Source organism: Lissotriton helveticus, chromosome 8 (assembly GCF_964261635.1).
Source record: "Lissotriton helveticus chromosome 8, aLisHel1.1, whole genome shotgun sequence".
Classification (NCBI taxonomy): domain Eukaryota; kingdom Metazoa; phylum Chordata; class Amphibia; order Caudata; family Salamandridae; genus Lissotriton; species Lissotriton helveticus.
Window position 1 is genome coordinate 452,541,494 of NC_136069.1, and position 17,141 is coordinate 452,558,634.

At 40.5% G+C, this 17,141-nt stretch overlaps 1 protein-coding gene across 1 annotated transcript in view; it reads right to left on the reverse strand.

Annotated features, from left to right (window-relative positions):
- The window catches only part of HTR2A (5-hydroxytryptamine receptor 2A), a 347,515-nt gene that overhangs the window by 250,313 nt on the left and 80,061 nt on the right, over positions 1-17,141 (reverse strand). The window lies entirely within an intron of this gene.

Below are 17,141 nucleotides of genomic sequence, written 5' to 3' on the forward strand. Positions count from 1 at the left end.
AAATTTTGGTCATGCCTATTTGTTCACTGCCCAATAATCAACATTGAAAGCTTGGCTTCTTTTCGTTTTGTTTGATTGTATTTTCTTTTCTCTTTAAAATGAAATAATTCCCCTTTATTGGTTTTTGTCAATGAAGTATCATTGTAATCATGAGAGTTTCATCTTCTTAGGTAATTTTGTTGAATAACTGTTTTCTGTTTATTTCATGCCTTAAATATTGTTTTAGTGCTGTTAAATACAACACCTGCGTTTATTCTGAGAATAGCCTACAGAAAAGTTATAAAACATGCAAATTGAGTCTCTCTTGAAGTTTAAATCTAATTGTAATTTGTCCAGGAATGACCAAGCATCGGGTCGCTCTCTAGAGGTCAAATAGTACTCCATATGACAAGCTCATTCCGTGAATGTCAAGCTTAGTATGAAACTTTAGAAATTTCTGAAAAAACGTATATATACACCATTAGGAATTAACCTTACAGTTACATCACCTTTAAAATAACCACATGTATATAAAATACAAAAAATAAAAAACTACACATAAATGATTGAGCCAATATTATCACACTTTTTCATAAAAATGTATTGTTCCTGGGTGAACCTCTTGATACTCTACAATAGTTACTATGTTGTAAAGCTAGTTTGCGGTATTCATGCATTATTAATAAAGTAGGCTGCACAATACACCAAATGTAGTCCTTCAGTAGAGCGTACAACTTTTATAGTAATATTAACATGCCTTACGCCTATATGCCTCAATACTGATAGCTGCCAAATTCTCTTAATACTGCTAAATCTGGTCAAAAAGCCTATGAAATGTGGTACAGTTTAAAATTATAACCACAGGTGAGACAATAGGATTTGCCTTCATGTTTTTGATATGTTTCTCCTTTTATTATATAGGTTGCTACTAGCAAAATGTTCAACCTAAATATCAGGTAAAGATTACAACTTAATGGAGTTATTATAAATCACAGATAAAATTCACACTCCACACCATTATTTCAAAATTGTTAATGGCTATCTTGCTCTGTGACATCGGTGTTGTGTGTTTTCAGCAAGCCAGATCAAATAAGCACTCTTTACTGTCTCTTTACTGGTTAAATTAAAGTTTACTGGTATCACAGGTGTGAGAGATTATGGAGACTCACCAATTTCTTCACATATTTGTAGCAAAATATCTGTCCTGCATTTTTAAGGGCAGCACATCCCTTGACATTGTTCTTTACGTTTCTCCAATATTCATATACTTGTTTATATTAGTAACGGTCTAAGGCCTGAAATTTCCAGTTCCCATTTCTCTCCTGATTCAAGTTTTTATTTTTGGTAGCATTACCAAACTCCTAAGAAACCTTGGCTCCACAACCTCCAGTGACATACTTAGGATAAGCACCTACATTTCTGCTCCATGAAGAGTGGAACTGGTTGCTTTCATCTTATAGGTTTCTAGTGGCTCTGAGCACTGCGTGATCATGTTTTTTACTGAATTGATAACTCACAAAACGTATTCAGGATTGTTTGTTAATAGGTCTATAAATATGATTGGTGGCACCAAAATCAATTTACCCGGAATTTGAAGACCAAGATTGGCAAATTACTTGAGGCACCCTCAAGGCTGACAGGAGATTTTAATTTAGCCTTCACAAAACAGGGTATTACCTTTCTTTTCGATCATGTATTACCAATTTGTTATTACAGTCGTATGAAGCAAATACTTGAGCCCTTGCTCCTTTTTCAGTATGGGGAAACAAGACATCATTGTTGGCAAAGAAATTAAGACAGGTAATGGGTGACTCAATTCTAAGAACATCTGTGTTCAACTGTGTAAAATAGTAAGGGTGCTACACTTGCCCTTGAGTGCCAAAGTCGTGCTGTTTTTCAGTATTGCTAAAGAGGCAATTACACCTCTAGGGGCCGATTCACAGAACTAACTTAAGACAAAATTCTAAACTTACTACTTTTGGTATTCACAGAAGTTAGGAGTTTGTCTTAAGTTTGTCTTAAGACAGTCTTAAGACAGACTTAAGACAGACTTAAGTTAGGATTTTGTCTTAAGTCTGTCTTAAGTCTGTCTTAAGACAAACTTAAGACAAAATCCTAACTTCTGTGAATACCAAAAGTAGTAAGTTTAGGATTTTGTCTTAAGTTAGTTCTGTGAATCGGGCCCCTAGTTCTTGGTAATGGCCACAGTCCTCATGGACAGGGACTAGAAGCCTTTCAATAGAGAGCCCACATTATGACAGTGATATATAGATTTAAAGGTTTCCCTTTTATACTGTATCATAAAAAGGTAATCCAACTGGCCAAGGAACATATCTCACCCAGTGGCGGCTGGTGCATAGGGGCGAAAGGGGCGTTGCCCCACTAGACTCAGGACGAGTCTCGAACACAAATCAAAAATTATTCTAACTGTTTTGCTTTTCCCTAGGAAGGGAGTGGAGACGAGGTCACAGCCGGTCAGAGACACCTCCTGCGCAAGTGTTGGCCGGGGCGAGGACTATTGCTCGCCCTCGAAGCACATGCCAGAGGAGTGATGTCATCCTGAAGGGAGTGGCCAGAGAAAGCACAAAATTACTGGTTTCTAATGGGACGCCTATGCTGCGCCCCAGGCTTCTTCCGCAGTGCGCCACTGAAATCAAAGGTAAGGGGCAGGGCAGTGGGTGGCAACAACCCAAGCACTTGCTTGCCTTCGCGTTAGTCCCAGACCTCCTGGTTAGACAGTGGGAGGTGAGTGAGTGGGCTGAGGATAGCGGAAGAGCCTGCTGACTGCTGCGCAGCGCCCAAGGCAGTGGGAATGAGAGAGGCGGGCTGCGAGCGGGAGAGCGCGGGACGGTGACTTTCAAAAAATTGTTATGTAGGCGTGACCAACAGTTCCTGTGTGTGTCGCTCCACTCCATTCCCAGGCCAAGCACAACAACATTTCCAGGGCCGTGCGTCTTTCTCTGGCCAAAGGGACTCCCAGGATTCAGCCAAGATCAAGGGGGTGACCGTGACCGAGCCTCCGTACCTGGGCCCCATGTGTGTGAGAGCAGCTAGAAAATGGATCCGAGGGTTGAGAACAAGACCTGCAGCATGCGGAGACACCTTTGTGGACGCTGGCACCAACTCCGCCATTCAGCCCGAGGGCGAGGCCACTGAGTGCGACTAAAGGATGCCAGCCACCAGTGGGGCAGGCCGGCCCTTGCTGGTCCTGGAGACCACCGGTAAGCACTAGCAACAGGCCTGAGCCTCCTGGTTGTCTTGTTAAGCCCCCCGCCACCTTCATGAGAGCACCTGGCCAACGTGAAAGTGCGGCACTGGTACCTGTCGTGGGATTGCCTTGAAGGGCTAGGCTCGTGCTGCTGAAGCCCGTTCTCTCTGGGGCCAAGGGAACGCACTGGGAACTGGAACTGCTTATTGTGGACTAGGTGTACACTAGGTGTACACCCCATTCCTCCTCCAAGGGGCACAGCGGGCCGCAGCAGCGCTATAAGGTATGTGCTTACAACTAATTATTAGTTGCAGTGCAGGCCGAGGTGTACAGAGAGGATTGAGAAAGTCGATAGAGTTCACTAATTTTATATTGAATAAAAATAAATTTGTCTATGGATGCTGTCCAAGATAGTGGATACTTTATCTAGATAATATATGAGTAAAGTCAAGTCCCACATAAATGCCCATCCATCTTCAATGAGCTCCTTCCTTCCAGATAGAAGAGGGCTCTTGACCAGCGATGGCACCGCACAGCCATAGACCATTGTATATTTTGTGATATTTTTTACAATGTGTTACCACGTTTGAAAGACTTAATAGCATGAACAAATCCAAGGGGTAGTGCGCAGAAATGTGGACGTAGGAATTACCAGTGTTTTAGTTACTCCTTAATGACATCCCTGAGGCATGTACTTTCTTTTTTTATATATACCAATACTTTATTGTGTGTGATCTCCATCTTGCTGGTGGTTTTCTTTGAACTAGAAATCATTGCTAGAATCGCCGGTCCTTCTGCCTGCTGTATGTTTCCAGCACAGAGCATTCATAGATTTATTCTTGTCACACATTGTTCCGCACTGGCTGCTCACACAATAGCCGGCCTCCAGGGGACCCACATCTCGTTTTCGAAGACCTTGGAGTTAATTGTTACCTGCATGGCACTGTTTGTTGTGCTAAAGGCCCTCTGCCTTAAAGTGCTATTGTTACCTAGATTTTCTATCAAGCGTGTTAATATATTTTAAAACTTCATTCTTTCTTTGCGACTTTGCTTGCTCACGTGACACCGGGCACTCATCCAGCACTTTTACGCCTCACCATTTTCAAATGTCACCAGCCGCCACTAATCTCACCCAGAAGGCAACTGTCTGGCTGAAAGCGCAGTTGTATGTCAGAATATCATTAGCAAAGCTTTCGCCCCATTGGGTGTGGGGTTTTACGATCATCGGCATTAGGGCAATATTTTTATAAATAATATTAAAAGAAACAATATTTCTCTATCAGATTATATTTTACTTCGCATATTCTACTACCATACTGAATCCGTATCATAAGAAGTTAAACTAACACAAGGCTGAAGATCCAGAATTAAAAGAACGAAAAGTCCTAGAAACAAGCCTTCTCTGTATACACCCCCGGAATCCTATTCCTCCGTTATCAGTCCCAATAATTTTTAAACCCGAAAAGGGATTCAGCAGAGTGATAGAATGTTCACTAAGTGCTTTGCTTACATACATCAACAAAAGCTTAAATTGTGGCATCGCAACTCCAGGTGAAGCAGGAAAAAGCAGTCTTGAGAGAACACTTATACTGACTGGCATGCAATGAAAGACCAATGCTCATATTTCATTGGTACTTGGTGGGTAAAATAGGATTAACAAACCATCTACAATGCTGTTTATCAGCAAGCTGAAAATGTAGGTAATTTTCTGAAAAATCAGTATGGCTAGCAGAGGAAATCATATTCATAAGACTATAAGTAAATGGGGTTTGAAGAGAATTCATGTACAGAGCTAGAAAGAAGATGGTGGAAAATGAAGAAAGAGGGCAGAGAACAACATAATGATCACACCTTTAGCCATTAAAGATTCACAAGATCATATGCAGCTAAAGAGAGTGTAAAATATCAATTGGTTATATAGATAAAGAATTAGCAAGAATTTAGAAAATAGTGGGATGCAATATTCATTCCAGAACCAAGGACCCTGCTTGAAAAGGTAGCTGTTTGTCTGTGGAGGAGTGTGGCTCAATGGTTAGAGCGGCAGACCCTGATGCAGAGTTCTGGCCAGGGACCAGGGTTCGATTCCCGCCTCGGCGGGGTCTTGGGCTCAATTTCCTCGGACCTGTTAATTCTCGCCTCGGTGCCTATTCTAATCACGGGCCCCACGCTGCAACTCTGGGCAATAGCTTGCTTAGCCGCCCCAACAGCGCTAAGGATGCCTGGCTTCACCCTGGGGGTGCCCAGGAGTGGACACTTCACAGGGAAAGCCAGAAGGGGTTCCACAGCAGTATGAGTATCAGCACCAGGAAGCCGAATAGGCGACACCGCAAGGTGAACGTCTGGTGACAGTGCGCTCTATAAGTACCATGACATTTACATTTACATTTGTCTGACAGAATGATGCAGATAGGCAACTCATCACAAAGCCAAAAAGCTGGAGTATCAAATCACCCTCTCGGGTCTTTGTCTGCTTTTATTTTGTTCTCTGGTATGACAAGTGTATATATGTTGTATCCCTGAGACTCTTAGCCATGGTTGCTATGGTGTGGAGCTCACTGATTCAATTTATATTTCAGAAGTTGTGTTAGTCCTTGACTGTGAAGCATCAACATATTATGTCTCTGTCAAAGTGTTTGTTGCACAACTCTATATTCTTGGTATTTTTCGAAAGCTTTATTGCTAAGCTCACCGAGGTATTGCCTGTGTGGAAATCATGAGCAAATAAAACACACACACTCTCTCTCTCTCTCTCTCGCTCTCTCTCTCTCTCTCTCTCTAGCTCTCTCTCTTTCTTGTCTCTCTCTCTCTTTCTGGTGTTGTTTTTTAGGGGATCACTTCTGTTATTCTGAGAAAGCTTTCTGCACTTTGTAGGCAGCAAAACTGCAGGTATTATAAAATACAGCTGCCCGGTTAGTTTAGGATATCCCAGCAGGCTCTTCATCATCGGTTCCTATTCTTAGGTCCCTCCACTGGATTTCAGTCAAAAAACGCATCCTTTTCAAGGTGTGTTGTCTTGTCCACAAAAACCTTTAACGAAATTCTCCTCAGTATTAGAAGGACAAACTATGTCATTACCGTCCTTTACTTACTCTCAAATCTCATGATCAGGCTTTGTTAGTCATTCTTAGGTATTTGTACCTCTAGATTTGGTGGCAGAGATTTCGCTTACATGGCTCTGAGGGAATAGAATCAACTTCCTGTCTATCTCTGCATTTGTGGAGATTCCACTCAGTTCAAGAGACTTTTAAAAAAAACTGGCTATTTTAGTGATTCTATATTGTACCTGAACAGGCAGGGTGCTGAGATACACCTTCGGGTGTGAATTGTTGCACTGTATAAATAGATATAACATAACAACATAAAACAAAGTGATACCTTTAGTTTGAACAATGATCTGGTTGGCACCTAGATGTGAATAGCTTATAACCGAATGGAAAAGGTACATGCTACCCGAAGTCACCAGAATTTTGTTTTCCATTTCAAACGCCAGAGTTGATCACTTTGAAGCAAAGTGTGCATGTCTTTATCTTTACTTCTATCGCTGCACCTCTATTTAGCCATGATGGCCAATTTACACCTTGCCTGTGTTTGAACACCATGTTAAAATATTATGAGTTTAAATGAATTCTTTCTGTTCAACAAAGCCAGTGATACTTCTATACAAAACAACTGGGACGCTTTTAAGGCAATCTTTAGGGCAGTGGCTCCCAAACTTTTGTCTCTTGAGGACTCCCATTGACTCACCACTGGAAGCTGGAGACCCCCAGCAATTTGAATGATTTAATTTTCAAACATTAAAAGAGTAATTCGAAAAAAATAAACACTTGTGCGCACAAGACAAGTACTCAAATTACTAAGGATTTTAGTATTTTATATTGAAAGAGTTTGCAAAAAACAGAACATTTTAATGGGAAGGTTGGTGCTGCATCTCCGTGATTAAAATTTCAATGGTTAGTTTTATTTCGTACTACAAAGCTCCTGCTCCTGGCAAGGCCAGACTGGAAACCCAAAGCAGCCCTGGCAAATGTTTTCAGACCAGTCCCCATACAGTGCACACCAAGTGCAGAGAATGAGCCTGGCCACTACAAAGGGGGCTTTGGGAGCCCCCCCGCCCAAGAAAATGTAGGATACAATGGTGCATTCTACGATACATTTATCATCATATATTGAATTGTATTAGCTTTTAAAGAATAATAAATGATGACCTTAGTATGCACCAGGATACAACAATCTTTGTTGGGGTTCTTCAATGATTCCCTTATTATCAGCCTTCAATAGCGCCTCTTATTTCTCCATAGCCCCTTTGTCACATGTATTTCATTTGTTTTATAGCATCTCTCATATCAGGATGTCAGAGCACTTTAAATCACACACATATAGAGACAATTAATCATACATGCAAATCAGTGTAGAGAAAATGTTACATAATGTAAAGGGGACTACAAGGCTGTAGGGTTCACATGTCATTCATATTGGTAGGCATTTTCAAAGAGTGCTTGGTCTGGAAAAGCACAAACTCATGATTCAGAACATAACACAGTGGGTAGCATTGACTAACAATAAAAATGTATTTCCACTCAAACAAAACTCCTTTAACAGCATCAGGATAATGAAAGACTCGGAAAAAACATAGGTTACTAACTTGTACCATGCAGTGTGTAAGCAGCTCTTTGATGACCATTTATAGGTCACTGTGCTAGATTGATTGTCTCTTATGAGCTGCAGAGTAACAATAGAATCTCTGTGACAAAAGCAGTAACCCACTGATCTGTGCACATAAAATAGTCTTTTAAAATGCATGGCACACGTTCTTTGCAGCAAGCATATTAACCCTCTGAGTTACATTAGATAAGTCAAACCTGCCACTGGACAAAACTCTCATCTCTCTCCAGCCAGCAGGTACATTAATCACTGGTGTTATCTTGAAACTTTCATTGTTGCTCGAAAACTGCTAATTCTACAAGGACCTTTGCAGTGCTTTTAAAACAGCTGCCGGCGGACCCCCTGGGAATGTGTCATGCACCCCTGGGGGTCCACGGACCCCAGTTTGGGAAACAATGCTTTAGGGCTTTCACCATTGCATACACGGCCAAAAAAAGAAATTACTAAACTCTAAGTATCTCTCTGCTCTCAAACACATTAAATCTCTAGAACACTCTTTCTTCACATCAAATTCTCCTGCACACCTTTGTGACCTCAATAAGGTGAAATCTGATTTAAATAAATTAGCTACCAAGGATGCGTGCAACATTCTACTTTAAATAAAATCCAAGTATCACGGGGTCAAAATAAAGCAGGTAAAATGTTGGCTAACTATTTAAAAATCAAAACAGAAAAGAAAACCATCGGCCCTATTCGTAACACTACCACTAATAAATGACTTTATTCTGATTCTGATATTGTTAATGCTTTCCAATCCTACTATCATTGTCTATATACAGATGATACCTCTCCCTCTGCTAGTGATACTCAATCTTTCTTTGATGATCTTCCTTCGCCCCATCTGTGCCTGATGAAATGTCTCTCCTTGAAAAAGATATATCTCTCCAAGAGATCCTTGATGCCAATAAATCCTTGAGGAGTGCCAGGGCTCTTGGCCCTGACGTTTTTCCATTGAGCTAATTCCTACTTTCTCCTCTATTTTTGCTCCTTGTCTATTAGAACTTTTTAACTCCTTTATCTCTAAATCAAAACCTGAGGGATCCTTTTTAGATGCCCTCATTATAATCATTCCTAAACCTGATGAAGACCATAGCCTTTGTCAAAATTATCGCCCAATTTCATTAATTAATTATGATTGTAAACTTTTTGCGAAAATTCTTGCTTCTAGAACAGATACCATCATACCTTTACTAATCAAAACTGATCAATCTGGCTTTGATAGAAGTTGACTTACTTATAATAATGCTAGGATGTTATCTAATGTGCTTGCATTGGGGGAAAAACGATCCTGACCCTCTAGCCACTTATCTTTTGATGCTGAATAATCATTTGATCATGTGAATTGGCCATTCATGTTCAAAACTCTTCACTGGTTTGGTTTCGGCCCTAAATGTATTTCCTTTATTAGGTTATTGTATCTTGAACGCTGTGCTTCCATTGCTGTTAACAGTCTCCTATCCCCCTTCTTTAACTTACATAGGGGCACCAGGCAAGACTGTCCTCTCTCCCCTCTTTTATTTCTCTTATGTCGTGAACCTTTCCTTGAGCTGTTTGCACTCCTGTTCATATTCACAAGATTAGCCCCTCATCCTCTCCCCTTTGTTGGTCTTGTTTCACCTCGGATGGCACATTGTTACATTTAATATTTTATTGTCCCAATGTTTTTAAATTTTGGAAATCCATTTGGTCCATTTCTTCCAAGATATTTCATTGTAATATACCACTGTCAGTTCAAAATGTATTTCTTGGATCTATGTCTACTGTTTTTCCTGGTGTTAGACCAAATTTTAAACTGTTTGACCTTTTCATTTCCCTTGCATTTAAAGTGATTTCAACTTGCTGGAAAGATAACTCCAAAGTTTGTATATTAACATGGTGAAATCTTATTTGTAATGAACATGGAATTTCTACTGTTTCTTCATAAACGTTATCTCAGAAAATCAAATCTGACTTATTTTGGATTCCTTTACTTCTTATTTATCTTCTCACCCTCCTATACCTTATTTCTTTATTTTATCTTTCCCCTCTTTTCTTTTCTTCTTCTTTTTTCCTTTCTTTCTTCCCTCTATCTCTTCCCTTTTTATACCTTATCTCTTAAAACTTTTATTCTAGCTTTAACTTGTCTTAATAAGTACCCTTACCCTTCTTATTCATCCCTTAACCATAAGATGTTCTCCTTGCCCATCTGTTTATTATCTTTGACTCAGATTGCTTTTAATATCATATTTTTCGATATTATATTCTATATTATTCCATTGTTTCATCTTATGCTCCATTGTAACTATAGTACTTTTATTATTACATCAATAAAAATAATTTAACAAAAAATATATATATATTTCATGAGCGTATTTGTACAGACACATAAACATTTGCAATGTAATGTATAGGTTGCTGTAAAATTATCAATACTACTGATAACAAGAGAAGCAGAAAAAGAAATGAATGCAGATCTATTAAGCACAGTTTCAGGTTCTGTCAATAAAAAACCTTATTAGCTGCTAGACCCCGAAAAACCCTTATCCTATATTTTACAAAATCTACTTTTCATGCTCAACTTTTACTTTGTTTTCCTTGGCTTAGCGTAAGAAATCTTCATGTCCTGCATGGTCACCCCAGAGTTGTCATATTTTTCTGGACTCTATTTTTGATAGTGTACAATTCTACTTACTTTCACATTGCTAACCTGTGCCTCATCATGTGTACTGTGCCCCTGAATTTTTACTGTTAAAAGTGATTTCACCAAATTGGTTAATTTATCTATCCTGCAAAGCAATTGTAGATGGGTTCCGGAATAGCGTTCTACTCGCCACAAAAGCGATTCGACACCTCGTCAGTGGTATTAAGCACTATATAAATGCAATTACAATTAAAAAGATGCAGAAAATACACAAATGGTATAGAAGTTAAATGTTATATGTGGGATGTAGCCCACTATTTACACCACCCACATCAATGACAAAAATATAAGGCTGCCAGCTCTGGCTGGGCTGCAGTTTAAAAGCACTGCAGAGAAACATGGAAAAGCGCTCTTATGAAGCAGGAAAACTTTTTTTTAAATAATGTCTCCCTTAAAGAGTGCCTTGTAAGCCCAAATGACTGGGTGCTTAATATATAAACAAAATAGTATAACATAAGATAATTTGCCTTAATACTATCAAAATGGTTCAAAGCTATTTCCTATTCAGTTCTAGAACATCCAATGTTATGGTTGAAGTAGATTGCTGATATTTTTTAAAACTGTAGTGGAAAAGTAACTTTATAAAACTTTACTTTGTGCTGCCTGAGCCAAACCTGGTTTAAAAAGGAGTTTGCCACTCTGCTTAACTCCTGAGAATCATTACACTTTCCTGGCTGGAGTTAAAAAGCCTGCTCCCAGAAGACCATTGCCTGGCCTCTGGACTCAGAAAGAACGGATTGTTTTCAACAAAAGAAATCCAAAAGGATTAGCCATCTGGGAGGGAGACAGGAACAATTGGCAGAACAAACAACAGCCTTCACACTACCTCTTTTGAATTGGGGATGCCAAATGAGGTGGACAAGAACTATTCCTATTAATTTCTAGGGCCCTCATATACTTTCTGGCTCCAACACCAGCTTAAGAGAGAACCAGTTTGTAATACTGCGTAGGGAGGATACTCCATCTACAGAGGCAAATGCCTAATGGAGAGACAGAGCTCCTCCACATGGAAGAAGTGGTTAGCCATTTTGGATGTAAAGCTTCACAGTAAAAAAAAGAGGAAGTGTGGAAAAGGTGGATTGAGAGTGAGAAAGTCAAAAGGACTGGGTGTAGTAAATGCTTGAATTTCTGGCTAGCGATACAAAAGGGGATGATGGACGGAGCGTTTGAGCAAATCAAACACTCACACCCAGTCAACTGATCTGGGTTTAATCCATCACCATTCTTTAGCTCACTCGGCCACCCCAGTTCAGACATGGCTATATGCAAATCAGTCTTACCCTGTGCCTCATGGGAACAGTCCAGCCCGAACTGCCAAGCCATGTCTTCCCTGGACCGGAAACAAGCATCCTGGGACCGGTTTCGGATTCATAATCCTCATCAGCCAGGCTATCTTGAATCCAGTGGCCAAGTGAGCAAGGGACTCACGTCTGAGCATACCCTGCCACACTTAGGGCGAACAAAGCGATACAAAAGGGGATGATGGACGGAGCGTTTGAGCAAATCAAACACTCACCCCCAGTCAATTGATCTGGGTTTAATCCATCATCATTCTTTAGCTCACTCGTCCACCCCAGTTCAGACATGGCTATATGCAAATCAGTCTGACCCTGTGCCTCATGGGAACAGTTCAGCCCGAACTGCCAAGCCATGTCTTCCCTGGACAGGAAACAAGCATCCTGGGACCGGTTTCGGATTCATAATCCTCATCAGCCAGGCTATCTTGAATCCAGTGGCCAAGTGAGCAAGGGACTCACGTCTGAGCATACCCTGCCACACTTAGGGCCGCTGAATTTCTGGCTAGTGCACAGGATAAGATGGGCATCTGACCTCCACCTCTTCACAACATACCTGGACCCAGGAAGATAACATCAAAAGAACAAGCATTAACCAAGTAAACAGGTCTGGCATTGACGGGCAGCCTTTTGGCAATTCTTGTTTCGTTCTGCCATGGCGTTTGCAAAGCTTTGCTTTTGGAGAAGCTGCCGGGCTCTCTTTAATCCCAAAAACATTGACTAAAGGTAAAATTATTTGTCTATCACAAAAGTGCACACATTACCATTGTAGTCCCTGGCACTGAAGGAAAGTTTTTTATGTGAGGATGTGCTCCTTGTGAAAGGGTAGCAGGACATAAATCACAGTGAAGTCAGCCAATGATTCAAGTGAGCTGACCCATTGTCCTGTGAACCTTGATGGAAGTGGGTGGAAGAAAAATATGAATGACACCCCTACAGACTAATCGATGAAATCTGTCTTAATAACCCCAAAAGGTAAATATGTTGTACACATACTTTTACTAAAATCAAATGGTGGTGGCCAACACCGGACCTAAACAATCCAATCAGTCTGTAAATCTTTATTACAAATTGATAGAGAGGATTGAAAAGATAAATAAAGAGAGGCTTGCAAAGATTGAAAGAGACAGACAGACAGACAGATAGATAGATAGATAGATAGATAGATAGATAGATAGATAGATAGATAGATAGATAGATAGATAGATAGATAGATAGATAGATAGATAGATAGATAGACAGATAGATCAGGAAATTGGAATAATCAGCACAGCTTCAAGTAGTAATATAATGGTTGAATATCTCTATAAGCACAACATGCAAGCAGAAAATTCACACAAAATTGGTTTACAAGTATAACTGAAAGTCTTCAATTAAAATACATAACAGCATGGCAAACAGGAGAGCAGGTATGAGTACACTTCATGTCATGCACACTTAAGAGTGACTAACTTTGATAACAACAGTTTAAAATAAACAAAATCTGAGATGCTGTGAAATAGCTTCAGTCAGCCAAACAAAGCCCACTCCACAAGGAATTTACAACAGCATTAGCAGGAGATAGGAACTGATTGATTTGGAATGTGCCCTGTGCTCATGTCATAAATAATATGAAAAACTGGAAGAAGAAGTCCTTTTTATCATATCAGGCTCTTAATACAAAGGCAACACTAAAGTAAATATAAAGTAAAAACAAAAACAATGTAGTTGAATGGAACTACCCTGTGTGTGAATGTGCTCCTCGTGAAAGAGCAAAATGCAGTCGATCAAAGTGAAGATAGCCAGTGGCTGAAGCAGGCTAATCAACTGCCCTTTGCTGTAAGCTCCAGTGGAAGGCATCAATATCTGAATGGCACAACAAAAGAACAATGGATGAAGAAAGCTGGATGAAAGTCCCTTTAGGTAAGTATATTAAAAATTTCATTTTAGTGAAATCAATAGGCCTTGGCTAATGTTAGACCTAAACAGAAGGCTCTGCTGGAAGAAAAAGACTCAATAACTCCTCAATCGTTCTAGCACCCAGCGAAAGGAACTGCTTTCCAAGGACCTAGCAGTTGATCTCCTTTTTTGCCTGCCCCAAGTACTGAAAAAAGCAGACAGAGTCTTGATTTAGAGAGGGCTCACTTGACCATACAAGACTGGACCCTTTGGGAGCCTTAGCTTGAAAGAGGACCTGGGGACTACAGAAATGACCAGAAAGAACCTTCCAAGCAGCTCGGGAAAAGTGGCCAGGAAAAAATGCTGAGGCTTGCACGGGAAGGGGGCACCCTAAACGGTAAACCAGGATTGTACCATCATGAGCTTTTTGCCACATTGAAAACTGGTTCAGTGGGTTATTGCGGTAAAGGTATCTGTCCTCTTGGATACATGTTCAATTACATGTTCCACTTTTGCCTATTGAAGCTTTTGGAGAGCCAAACAAGTGACCAAGTAAAACCTTATATATGTACATGGCGACAAATCCATCCATGTAGCAAAGCGATTTTGGTGGCTACAAAATCAAGCTTTGCTCTGCTTGTAGCACCAAAATGAATGCTTTCAGTGAGTGCTTGGACCTTTCCCCACTGGAGAATCTGACTTCTAAAAAGAAGACTGAGTCAGTAGATGTAAATGTGGACCGAATGGCTGGTTTGGTGTTTACCACCTCCAACCTATCTCAGTTGTTCACAATCAACCAATGTTTTTCAATTGAGCATTTTCCAGGAGCTTTTTTAAAAAAAAGTTGCTTTAAAACATCATATCTGTCAAGGAAAGGGCGGCAAAGGTTTAGCAACTTTTTTTTGTTATTGAACGTTGAAAGGCCGACTCCTTCTGGTCTCCCCTGTGCCATGCCTCACTTACAAAATACACATAATTGTTGGACGGAATGCAGAACAAATCAAAACATTCACCCCCAGTCAAGAGATATGAGTTAAATCCATCATTCTTTTGCTCACCATGCCCCCCCAGTTTAGATCTGGCCATATACAAATAAGTCTTGACCCTGTGCCTCATGGGAAAAGTCCAGCCAGAACTGCCAAGCCAGGTCCTCCCTGGACCGGAAACAAGCATCCTAGGACTGGTTTCGGGGTTTCACCCCTCATCAGCCAGGATAGCTTGAATCCAGTGGCACAGTGAGCCCGGGACCCATGTCTAGGCATACCTGGTGCACTTAGGGTGAGGAAGCAAAAGACACACAATTGGTGGACGGAATGCAGAACAAATCAAAACATTCACCCCAAATAAGAGATCTGGGTTCAATCCATCATTCTTTTGCTCACCATGCCACTTACATGAACACGTATGAGGCATCAAGTTTCTCCTTAAATGGGACCCAGATAAGAGGAAACAAACACAAGGGCAAAAACTTTCTTGGCTATCTTATGAATTCTTAATTGAAGATAATGAATAGTGCAGTGCAGGTGTAATAAGGATTATATTATGTAAGAGAAGGATCAATGTAAGGGCTCTGAGATTAGGATCCAACTATATGTAACTATCAAGCAATACCTCAGTAGTCCACCAGTATTACAATTAGTTATCCAAAGACCCAGCACTCAGATTTTATTCTTGTGTTCATCAAGAATTCGTTTTTGCTCAATAGTCCAGCACACCTCCAAGAGTTGATTGTCTATTTATTTTAATGGCACATTCACTCATACAATTTGAACAGTGCAAAATCCACCATATGCCTGTGACCAGGTATCAGGGCTCCCACTACTCCTGACAAATCTCAATGTATGCATCATCAAATGTGCCCATGCATATGCCCATCAAAAGTCATCAATGACATCCAATTGCTTTTATTCTTATCTGGTGTCAACCCATTTGGACACAAAATACGGGGCATAATATGATGAGGCTTAATGTTATTAACATGCCTTGATATTGACCCCTAACTGGTGCTCAATGTAATAAGAGGCCATTTTAATATTAATGTATAAGGCAAGGAATCAAAACACACAATTAAGCCTATTTCTCCTACTCATCTCAGTGGTTTACTCAATATAGCCTGTACACCTTCTACTTGATATCCATAATAACATGTCTCTCTGACTAGTATTGATCTAAATCCTTGCGCACCGGCTTCCATCTTGTATTAATCCTACTAATAATATTGTGAACGCAAAATATTTCGCCTAAAATGGCTGTGAGAAAAATGTCAGTCCTCGGCCATTTACATCCCTAGAATGTGATAGCTGGACAAGACAACTTCTGTGTAAGAACTTTTGGCTTTCTGTGATGGATCATTTTAAGTCACTCCTCCCGTCCCTACCAATCGTAGAAATCTCATGTGCTCAAAACATTTTAAGGTAAACTAGAACAAAGGCAGCATATTTGTGGAAGGTAAAGATGAAGAAGCTCCAAGCTCTGTTTCAGTGGTAATTCCTGCAACAACAATCCTCCAGATTTAGAATGATGGTCTATTAAATAACTAAAAAATCAGCATGCAGAGTTGACTCATCCCTGGCAGTCTGCCTACTGAGTCCAGCTAAGAACATCTTCTTTTCCTATGAAGAGTGACCAAACATACGTCATTTTCACGGACGGTCCCTGATTTAACCCTAATGGCTCTTGTTCGTGATGAAGATTTCAACGGAGGGCATTTGTCCTTTATTTTAGCCCTTGTGCTGAGAAACCCAGTTTAAATGCCTCGGCTGAAGTGGAAGGTCTTCTTGCTGCGAGAAGGAGATGCAGACACACAAACAAGAAACAAGCCTTCTCGCCGGAGTGCCGGCTGCCTGAAAGAAATGTAGAACTGTGCATTTGGTTTATCTGTAATTGTAATGGCTGCTAAGTTGGGAGCCCCTATGGATGGTGTTTATTGATGTAGTCACTTTAAGCTTCCTGAAGACAAAGATGTAGGGGCATATCACCAAGAACCGGCAATAATTATCGCTAAGCGCACTTAGCGCTAGGAGAACCTTTGCCGGCCATCGCTGGTTTCTATCACTGAGATCGCGCACTATCAGCGACGCTTATCTCAAAAGCGATAGAAATATCAGCGATAGCTAACTATTGTGCGATTATCGCTGGAAATCCAGCGATAATCGCACAATGATTGGCGAAACGTTGGTGATAGGGCAGGGCAGTCTTAACCATGATATCCACCTTCCATTGGATATCATGGTTAAGTCAAACTACAAGTAGGCGTAAGGAAAGTAGCGATAACCACGGTTAGCTCTACTTTTCTTATCGCTATGCTTGTTAACGTGCCCATTGATAATTGGAGAATTTCTCCAGTTATCCTGGGAAGGAACACCCACTTTGCATCTCATTAGAGATGCAAAGGGAGGCGTAGGAAAAAAGGGTGCTAACATGCGATTATGCATGTTAG